Here is a 10,335-nt window from a genome sequence, read left to right on the forward strand (position 1 = left end):
GTAATATTCCGAAAAATTGTGAGTTATACGTGTGGCTCACGCAGTACGGATGGCACATGCCTTTTTATGACCAGATAGGGGTAGTATTCACTTAGTGTTGAGGGATGTTGTACGGGATTCTGGGAGGAAACTATAATTCGATTAGATTCCAAAGCTCTCATTTCAATTCAGGTAAAAATTGTTGAAGGAAAAATTATATACTGGGTGTATTTGAAGGTGAGGCTTTTTTTTAACAGAGGGTAGAACTGGTCGAAAAAAAGCGTTTCACCAAAAATCCCCTATACAAAACTTCTAGAATGACAAAGTTAAAAAAAAAATTAAAAATAATTATTGAAATAGATCCTAATAAGACCCTAGACCGTTTATTAGCTGAATTATGGCGAAGCAATGGAAAAAACTTATCGATTCGACCATGTGGTTTCAATTAGGATATTGGCACGTTCAATATTTTACGTTGTAATGAAAATGGAAACTAAGGATTGCCGGATTTTTCTCATTATTTCTTAGGATCGTTTGTACCAATCCCCCTTAAAAGCAGTACTTAACTAAGCTTCGTTTAAATTTAATGGACGCTTAATTTTATTCCCAGTTGAACGACTGTGGCTTAACAGAATCTTAAGTAAGGGGCCCTTAAGTTTTTGTATCTAGTGATATTTCAGTTTTTATTTTGGTGCAACTCCATCCTAATCCTAAACCAATAAAGCCATTTGGCCGGTTGCCGATGATCGTTGTCATTTCATTAACCTAACTTTATTGTCCTGTCAGTCAGTGTCAAGGATATTATTATAATATTATTAAAGAGTATCAACTTTTTGTTGTTGAATTAGCATTAATATTGATAATGATAATGATTGTCAAATAAAAGGTACCTAAGTTTATATAAGTAAGTACAACACTTTTTTTGTAAGGTCTTGTGTGTACGAAACGAATATGATGAATGATTGCCAAGCAAGTGGTGGTAATTTCTGCAGGGCACTCAACTTCTCAACAGAAGAAAAGAGTTTTTTGCTAACTATAGTATGATTTGTGACACCAAATTGAAAATTAAAAAAGACTGATGGCATTACAATAAAGGCTTAGTATTCAGTGATGAATTCATTCAATTTTCAAAATCCATCAAAAATGGGAAGTTCTGCAGCCAGTTTAACAAATTATTTTAGGTTAGAATCCCGCCCTCAAATACCTAAGTGGTCATTACAGGAGCGTTTAAATTCAAGGCTAGCTTTAGCCATTTAAATGTCACTTAACAGTTGGTGCAACGTAATTTCAGTTAAAGGTAAGCGCACATACGACGGCATCGGACGGACGGTACGGATCGGAATAAATTACTTTCAATGGAACCGAATGGAGCAACGCACATATGTGCGGACGGCAGGCATCGCATCGCATCGCATCCGACGGAATTGAGGAACGAGAATTAAATTCCGACCGATGCGTGCTGTGCCGGCCGATCCCGACATATGTGCGATACCAATCGGAGATTGCCGCGGCATCTGCGTCATTTTACAAGTCTCTACATGCAGCGGCTTGTACGGGTAGTCATACGAAATACGAATTCACGGCAGAAGCATGAGTTTTCAGGAGAACTTAATACTGCGCGTACAAAATTATAATGAATTGTACAATTTAAGTGACAGAAATTATAGCAACCATTTTTTTTTCGTCCTTCATCAAGTCCGGAAATAAATGAACATATTCTCCAAAATCCTTCCTTTTTTACATATGTCATGTATCCTGTCGTATTCCTACTGCGAACTTTTGGATTTTTAAAAAGGTTCTTCTGACACCAGGTGGCTTTTTAGAGAAGACACCAAAACTCGTCGAATGGTCGTTGGAATTGAAACTGTGCACTTAACTTAACTTGATTCATTTACTGGTTATGGTTACAGGTCACCTTTACACTTAACTGGTACTTATTTAGTTAAAATAGAACATAGAACTACTATACGTATGAATTACAATATGCGATAAGTGTGGTATGATTACTTAAGCGGAACTAACGTTCTATATGACAGTCTGGGCGGAACTGCTTCGCAGTTTGAGGAAGTCTCTTTTATATTATTTTAATATTGCTTATTCAGCAAAGTTATTTTTAGTATCAAAAATGGGATTTTTTGTATACAACAATCCACATTCGTCTACGATTCCTTCGCTTTTGAAACTCTTCTTCCTCCAGAACAAACGCTAGTTCCTCACCGCTTGAAGACATATTCGCAACTAATCTATTCCTCCGGAGTCCGGCGATTCCGATGTTATATGTGCGATACCTTCATAAAAATTCCGCCGCTGCCGTGCCGTGCCTTCCATGCCGTCCATCCGATGCCGATGTATGTGCGCTTACCTTTAGGGTTCATTTTAAGGGACACTTAACACTAAGTGCGTTTGGTCTTGGTTCAAACGGGTCTTAGTAACTCGATTTTTTGAAATGGCTCATTTCAATACCAACTCACAGAAGAGACTTAGGACACAAGTGTGAAAAAAGAAAAATATTGCTTCAAAATCTCACCAATAAAATTCGTCTAAATTATTCACGATTTTTTTTAAAATGGGTATCACATTCTTCTTGTTGGAACATTCCAACAATCGTCGTAAAAATGGGATGAAATGGGGACACATCATAGCCCTTTTTTAACATATCTAACATTGGCACTTTCAAGAAACTGCCTCCAAAAAATTTTTTTCACCTTAAATTGCACGATACAACAATTTTTTTTTCTCTCAAGTGGCGTAATGTCTTTAATCCGATGAACTTGGTACTGAACCAGCCATATGTTTATGTTTTGTTTCATTTTTCCGAATCCGGAGTCACCTTCCACAGTCCCGTACTTGAAATTCAATGAAATTTTGTCGAACTTCTAGGGGTTGTATCTTAGCCATCTTGGATATTTTATATTGACAATTTATGGTGAAACGACTTATTTTGATGAGTTCTAACTTCTGTAAAAAAAAGGTTCACCTTTGAAAACACCCTGCATAAAATATAAAATATCAACCATTGACATTCTTATGCACGCATGAGTTCACTACATCATCTCCGCTCAATCTTTCATTAAATCTGATTCCACGTAACGAACGAATATCCCTACAAATATACGACCTAAGTAGGAAGAAAAGTAGCATGTTAAATATTAAATTGTCCAGAGATTGTGAGTTATGTATCTCGGTATGCAACATGACTAGACAAAGTGGCTGGAGCTTCGCTTCGGACAAAATGGCTCGTGTCACGCTATAATTCCGGAAACAAACGCTGTTCACAAATGAGACCGCGTCTAATTGCTGATGTTTATTGGAAGATATGTAGTCTTACTCCTCAACACACAAGCACGATAAAAAACGAGATGAAATTACTGCACTTGGTCCGAAAATAGCTTCTTCCGTAGTGAAATGTTGACATCTATCATCTATTATGGACCATTGCAAGGGTGGCAGAGAGTATGTTTATTGAAAGCTTTCCTTTAAGCGTCATACACTCACCAGGTTATGGGAAGATAATACATATAATATTATTTAATTGAATGAAGAGAATATTATCGTCTTTTTTGGTTGAACCCAGAAGGAAGAGAGGATTTACAGGGTGTTTCACGAGTGGTTGGTCATAGGCTAGTGGTGAATGCCGCTCATCTAGGCCTTTCAAGAAAATATCAATAATTATCGACCAGTAACTATTTTAAGTGTCATCCCGAAATTGTTCGAATCTATTATTTTCAGTCAGATTAAATCACAAGTTTATGATACCTAGAATTATTCCACAACAACACGGATTTTATGGGAGTAGAAGTGTTGACACAAATTTACTGATTTTTGTTTAGTATGTTATTGAAGCTCTGGAGTGTCGTCAACGGGTAGAGGTTGTCTATATAGATTTTTCGAAGGTGTTCGACACTGTTGCCCATCCCAACTGGCAAAAAGCTCAGAATCTTTGGTTTTCATGGTCAGCTTCATCGGTGGTTGGTCTCTTATCTCACTAATAGGATTCAGTTCGTGAAAATAAATGGAACATTCTCCTCTCCTGTAATTTCCACATCAGGAGTGCCTCAGGGCACTCATCTAGGACCGATATTATTCCTTATATTTATCAATGATATTGATCCGGTTCGTTGAATTTCTTTTATTGGCTGATGACCTGAAAGTTTTCATGTCATATGAACATAAGAAGTTCTGAATGAAAACCTCTTTTATACTATTCTAGATTGACCTTTTCAACTCTCATTTTAATTCCAGTTACTATACGAGGATATATTGACAAATTCTTAGCCTACTTTAGAACCAAACAAAATTTTAATGTCGAAATATTTTATTACTCAACATATTCTCCTCTTAATTGGAGATTTATTACAGCGAACCTTTAACGTCTCTAGACCTTTCAAAAAAAATTTTCTTCTTGCTCTGCAAAGCAGACCTCCACAGCTTTCATTACCTCCTCGTTGGAAGAAAATTTACGACCTTTTAAACTTTTTTTCAGTTGAGGAAAAAGATAATAGTCGGATGGTGAATGGTGAATAAGGGGGTTGTTCTCATGATTCCAACACTAAATCACGAATTTTTTGCATGGCAACATAAAATTTCTGTGCAGGGACCTTGTTCTGCAAAAACAACACTTATGGATAGCTTTCCGCGTCTTTTCTCTTTAATTTTTTTCCGTAGAGTGGTCAGTAATGTCGAATAGTAATCTCCTGTTATTGTTCTACCCTTATCCAAAAAATCAGTCATGATTACTCCATGGCAATCCCAAAAAACTGAAGCAAGAACTTTTCCAGCAGATTTTTGGACACGAAACTTCTTAGGTCTTGGAGAACTAGAGTGTCGCCATTCCATCCATTGTTGCTTCGTTTCTGGATCGCAGAAATGTACCCAAGTCTCATCCATAGAAACAATTCGGTTCGAGAAGTCTACATCGTTTTCAAATCGAGCACAGATCGAACGCGATGCTTCTACCCTTGCACGCTTTTGGTCACCATTCAAACATTTGGGGATCCATTTTTCAGCAATTTTTCTCATGTCCAAATTGACGTGAACTTTATGATGAACGCGTTCGTATGAAATATTCAGTACTTCAGATATCCGTTTTAACCTTAGAACATAGGTTTCAGCACAATTCGACGTTCTGATAAAATCATGTCATGAATTGCATCGATATTTTCGGGGACTGACACAGAAACTGGCCTTCCCGATCGGTCATCAACTTCAATGGAAAATTTACCTCTTTTGAAGCTTGCACTCCAATTTCTCAAGTTCGCATACAAAGGACATTGATCACCAAGGGTATTAAGCATATTTTCGTAAATCTTCTTACCTCTTAACCCTTTTAAATACAGGTACTTGATGATGACTAAATCTCCAATTTTTCGATTTTCACAATTTCGGTGGACATCTTCTTTCTTTCAATTTATTGCGTAACTCTGGTTTACTTTTTTGACCTCAAACTTCACACGGACACTTCGAATGAGTTTCTGTTCGTTGCTATGGTATTTTTTCATGCATGGAACTGGTCTAGGCTAACTATATATCAATACATCCTCGCATATTTCCTTACCATGGCAGATAAACGCCTGACGGGTCAGGTACTAACTAAATATAAAATATTCCACTCACAGAAAAAGGTTATAAGCAACGAGACTATTGACCATTTCAGTAAACCATTATTGAATTCTTTATCTTTCTTTTCTTTATCTCGTTTAAGCATACATTTTCTAATAGGAAGATGAATAATCCAATCATTGTTTACTGAAACGGTGCAAACGGCCATAAGAGACACTTATACAAGATTCTCCCATGAGACGAGACTAGACTCTACAAGACCAGAGTTCATGTACTACCGGCGAGGCGAGACTTCATGAAAGTCTCGCTGATTGCTTGGTATCACTACTCTACAAGCATATTCAAAGGGAATTGGAAGATTTACTCCAATATTTGAGAATCGGATCAACTTTGAGCTTCAGCAACCCCCTGTATATCCACACGTCGCACCAGAAAACAGTTGTAAACGAATAAACGCGGAGTTCCTCAGGTCAATCGTTCCGGAAAGCTATCATCTCTTCTTCAAACTTCATAACTCGGCCCAAGTAGCTCTCCGACAAGGAAACTGTTTACAATCCAGATCACATTCGGGGGTAAAACGTTAGACGGGGTACATTATGCAAAGTGCATTTTAAAATGTAACATTATACAAATGTTATTTATTTATTTGACAATAGGCTCACGTACTCCTCAACTTGTGGTAATATAATTTGCGAACATTGAGCGGCGATCTGTCTCTTCGGCTTTCCCCCATACTGAGGGGTGGCAAAGGGGTGGTTTCTCGAGTCCGCCCATGCCTTACGGCCCTTGTTGGCAATGCGCCTTAGATTAGCATCTGCGATTTTGGGAGTTGAGCTTTTTCTCGATTGTCACCCTCCTCCATCCCTCTTCATACAGTACAGAAAGAAGCCTTCTTGACGAAGAAGATCTATTCATCTTAGGAAATAAATTTACTTTTTCCTTAAAACCCCTTTATCGAACCATTGAATTTTGTCTGCCATACAGGGTGATTCATAACTATTGGGACAAAGGCTAAGGGCAGATTGTTTGGACCAAAATATGGCTATAGGACCAAATATACCTCAATAAAATATTGGTGTGGAAAAAGATAGAGGGTGTTAAAGTTGAATTTTTCATAAGGGGACAGAATAATATTCGAAGTTTGGAAGTCCTTTATTAAAAGAATTAGAAAAGGCATAGAAGTCGGAGGAGGCCACCTAGAACATTTGATTCAAGTTTTTAATTATGCTTTAGCGTTGAAATAAATAAATAAAATAAATAAACCGTTACCTCAAATCCCCTTCCGATGCTCTGAACTGTTCAATTGTGTTTTTCTTGAAAACGAATGAAAAAATATACAGTGAAATTATTAGCAAAAAACGAGACAAAAATTCAACTTTAACGCCCCCTATCATTTTCCACAGCAATATTTTATTGAGGTAAATTTGGTCTCTGGCCTTAGCCTATGTCCCAATAGTTATTAATCACCCTGTATATTTTATTTATAATTGGAGCTATTACCGTAGATTCGGGTGACTTGGGACGATTGTTGAATTCAACTCATATTTTCGTATTTTCAAAACGGTGACCTATTTTCATCTGAAAAAGATGTTCGAATATGCTTAATGACTCAGACTATTGATTAGGATATATACCATGCTTCAGAATTCGGATATAAATTTTGAAAAAAATAAAATATACTTATCCCAAGTCACCCACCGATTTGGGGGGCTCGGGGCACAAGTTAAAATCTATTGATTTCTCAACTCTCAAATGAAATAGGTAACTTGGGACGGTGTATAGTTTTGAAAAATTATAATTTGTGGTTATATAGTTGAAATTCGGTAAGGAAATTAAATGATGAACCCCTAAACTAAACAAAACAAGGGAACTTGGATTTCTTCCATTCTTTGTGGAAATATCGTAAATAATAATATCCTGCGAAAAATCGTCATATTTCCTGCTGCCAATGCACCGCTTGTATCTATTCGGCATTGTCCCAAGTCACCGTATGAAACAACAAAATAAATTAATGAGATCCGTGTTGCCGTTTGATTTGTAAACAACCATGTTTCATGACATATCTAATATCCCACGTATCCAGAAAAAAAAATTACACATGCACAAAGTGAAACACATGTACAGGACACTAGAAAGTATAAGGGCCACAAAAAAAACGCGCTTTTACACTCCTGAATTCCTTAATTTTTCCTGTCAATTCAAACGCTCTGGTCACGGCAAACTCAACTGGAATTAATTAAACTAACCGAAAAGACGCTACACAATCTTATAAGTTTGTTCTTTCACTCATAAATGGAAAGAAACTAAGAAATCTGCAAAAGGGTAATTGTCCCAAGTTACAGGACTGTCCCAAGTCACCCGAATCTACCGGTAAACCCCTTCTAGAATAGGCAGGTAAGGCATGTAAGAACGTAAATTTTCATCATTTATCACTCAAATGAAATTGTATCCTGCGCTGCATTCATCAACATTTATAAATTCGGATTCGAACAATCATTCAAAGACAAAATTTAATACGGTTTTGCAAAGCAAAACACTTTCTCAAGATAAATGCACTTCGTAGTATGCAGATTTACCTTATTACTTGTGGTGAAAACTTGAAACTATGAGTTGTATCCATATGCCTCAAAAGGTTTTTCTTGTTTTGTGAATTATTTCATTTATACTTTCTTTGCGTTGATGTTCAGCAACTTCATTCTGCTGACATCAAATTCATTCAAGACTAAGGTTAATAAATTTTAGAGACAAAAATTCATCAAGTATCCTTGTTGCAGGGTGTCCTAAATTCGATGTCCAGTGAGAGGATCTTGAGAACTAGATAAGTTACAGCAAAACAGATGGCATCTTTCCGGCGAGCTCATTTTCAATGAAACGAATATTGGTGAAAACCGTAGCCTCCTAGGATCCTCGCTATTTAGTTATTAGCAACATTTAAGATTCTGGCGATTTCGAAAAGTTCTCATAACTTTTTTGTCTTTGAAAACTTGAACCTTCTACTGAAGACGCAAAATCCACCGACAATCTTAAGAAAATGTTTTCTCTGCTTTATTTCCTAACCTAACCTTATCTAACCTAACCTAAAAGAGAGATATTTTTTGAGATTGTCAGTGAATTCACTTGCAAAATGTACCTGTGGAAGGTTCCAGTTTCAGATCTGTAACTTCAAAGACAAAAATTTATGGGAACTTTTCCAAATCATCAAAATCTCAACTTTTGCTATTAATAACTCAAAAACGAAGCATTGAAGGAGTCGACGTTTACCCCCATTCTTTGTTTCTCTGAAAGAGAGCTCGGAAACTTGGAATATATGTTTTGAGATAGCTCATCTGCTTTCCAAGATCCCCTCACCAGTTAGAAAAAATAATTTCTTTAAGATAACCACCAAGTTCAGGCAGTGTGTTAGAATTAAAACGCACAATCACGAGATTGTGACTGATATTTAAACCAAACTTTCAAATCCTTCTCCCATTTTCTGTCATCATTCCTCCGTGAGATAAAGAAATTTTAGTGAATGAATTTTTGATTCATGAACAAATTAAGAAGGAAAATAAAAGGTTATTTGAATTCATAATAGATCACGTCCTTAATTGATAGATATGAGGATTTCAACATAAAAGGTTATGTCCTCCCAATATGTTTCGACAGGTAATTTTTTTTCAAGAACAGATCGAACATTAAATGTTCTCAAATGAGAAACCCTCCGCCATGAATAATGAAGCGAGCTAGCTGAATTTATCGATTTGTCGGATACATCAAAATAATTTATTTAGAAATCCCACGGCTTATAGCGTACATTAAAAAGATCATTATCTGGGAATTGCCGACAACATTTACAGACCATAAAAATTGGGAGAAATAAAGCCCTGACAGCGAGTACCTCGACGTAAATAGTTCGGTAATAAACGGTAACTGGAATTGCCGATCGGTCAATAATTAACCTGTGGTCCAGCATTAAGAAGAGGAGAAGCATCACGTGCTTATTTTTCGGGTTCTCTTGGGTGACTCTGAAGACTAAAAAGCAAGAGGGGAAAGTAAGGAGGGAGTTTTCTAAAGGTGACTATAGATTTTTGAATGGGAATGAAAAACATACACATAATAATTATTTGGATAACATTACTTGATAATACAGTGTGCCAAAAAAGTAGCGTAATTCGTCAATAATTATTGTACAGGGTGGGCAAATTTCGATGTTTTAGCACTACAGTTTTTAAACCAGAGGAGATACCCAAAATCTGATACCCCATTCTCGTTCTCTTTTCCTGAGAAACTAACAATAGTAGTAGTCATTTTTGGCCACTTTCTTTTGTTTTCGAGTTATAAGCAAAAAGTGGAAAAATTGCGATATCGAAATAAATTTATATCTCCGCTAATATTGATGATAGAGCTCTGAAATTGAAACATTATACAGGCACTTTTTTACGTAGAATCCAGTGGCGTGCTCGCCTTTTTAGCAGGATTTTTAATTACGAAGCTATGACCCAAAGTTATGTTTTTTTAAATGGGAACACTAGTTTTCTGTGCAATTTTTTGAAAGCTTAATTTTTACTGATTTCAAAAATGTATAACATTATATGTTTGGTATCAATATAAATAACAGAAAATGGTCAAAAACCTTTTTTCTATGGTTTCAACTTTTGATGAGCATAGAAAAATATAGCATCGTATGATTACCAGTGTCTCTTTCTATATGTCCTTTCATTATTATGAAAATTTATGAAAAATATCTTGATTCAAATTTTGTGAAAATTGGTAAAAAGCATAGAAAGAATGACATTGCCGGAAGGAGACTGCTTTTGT

This window comes from Coccinella septempunctata, chromosome 4 (assembly GCF_907165205.1).
Source record: "Coccinella septempunctata chromosome 4, icCocSept1.1, whole genome shotgun sequence".
Classification (NCBI taxonomy): Eukaryota; Metazoa; Arthropoda; class Insecta; order Coleoptera; family Coccinellidae; genus Coccinella; species Coccinella septempunctata.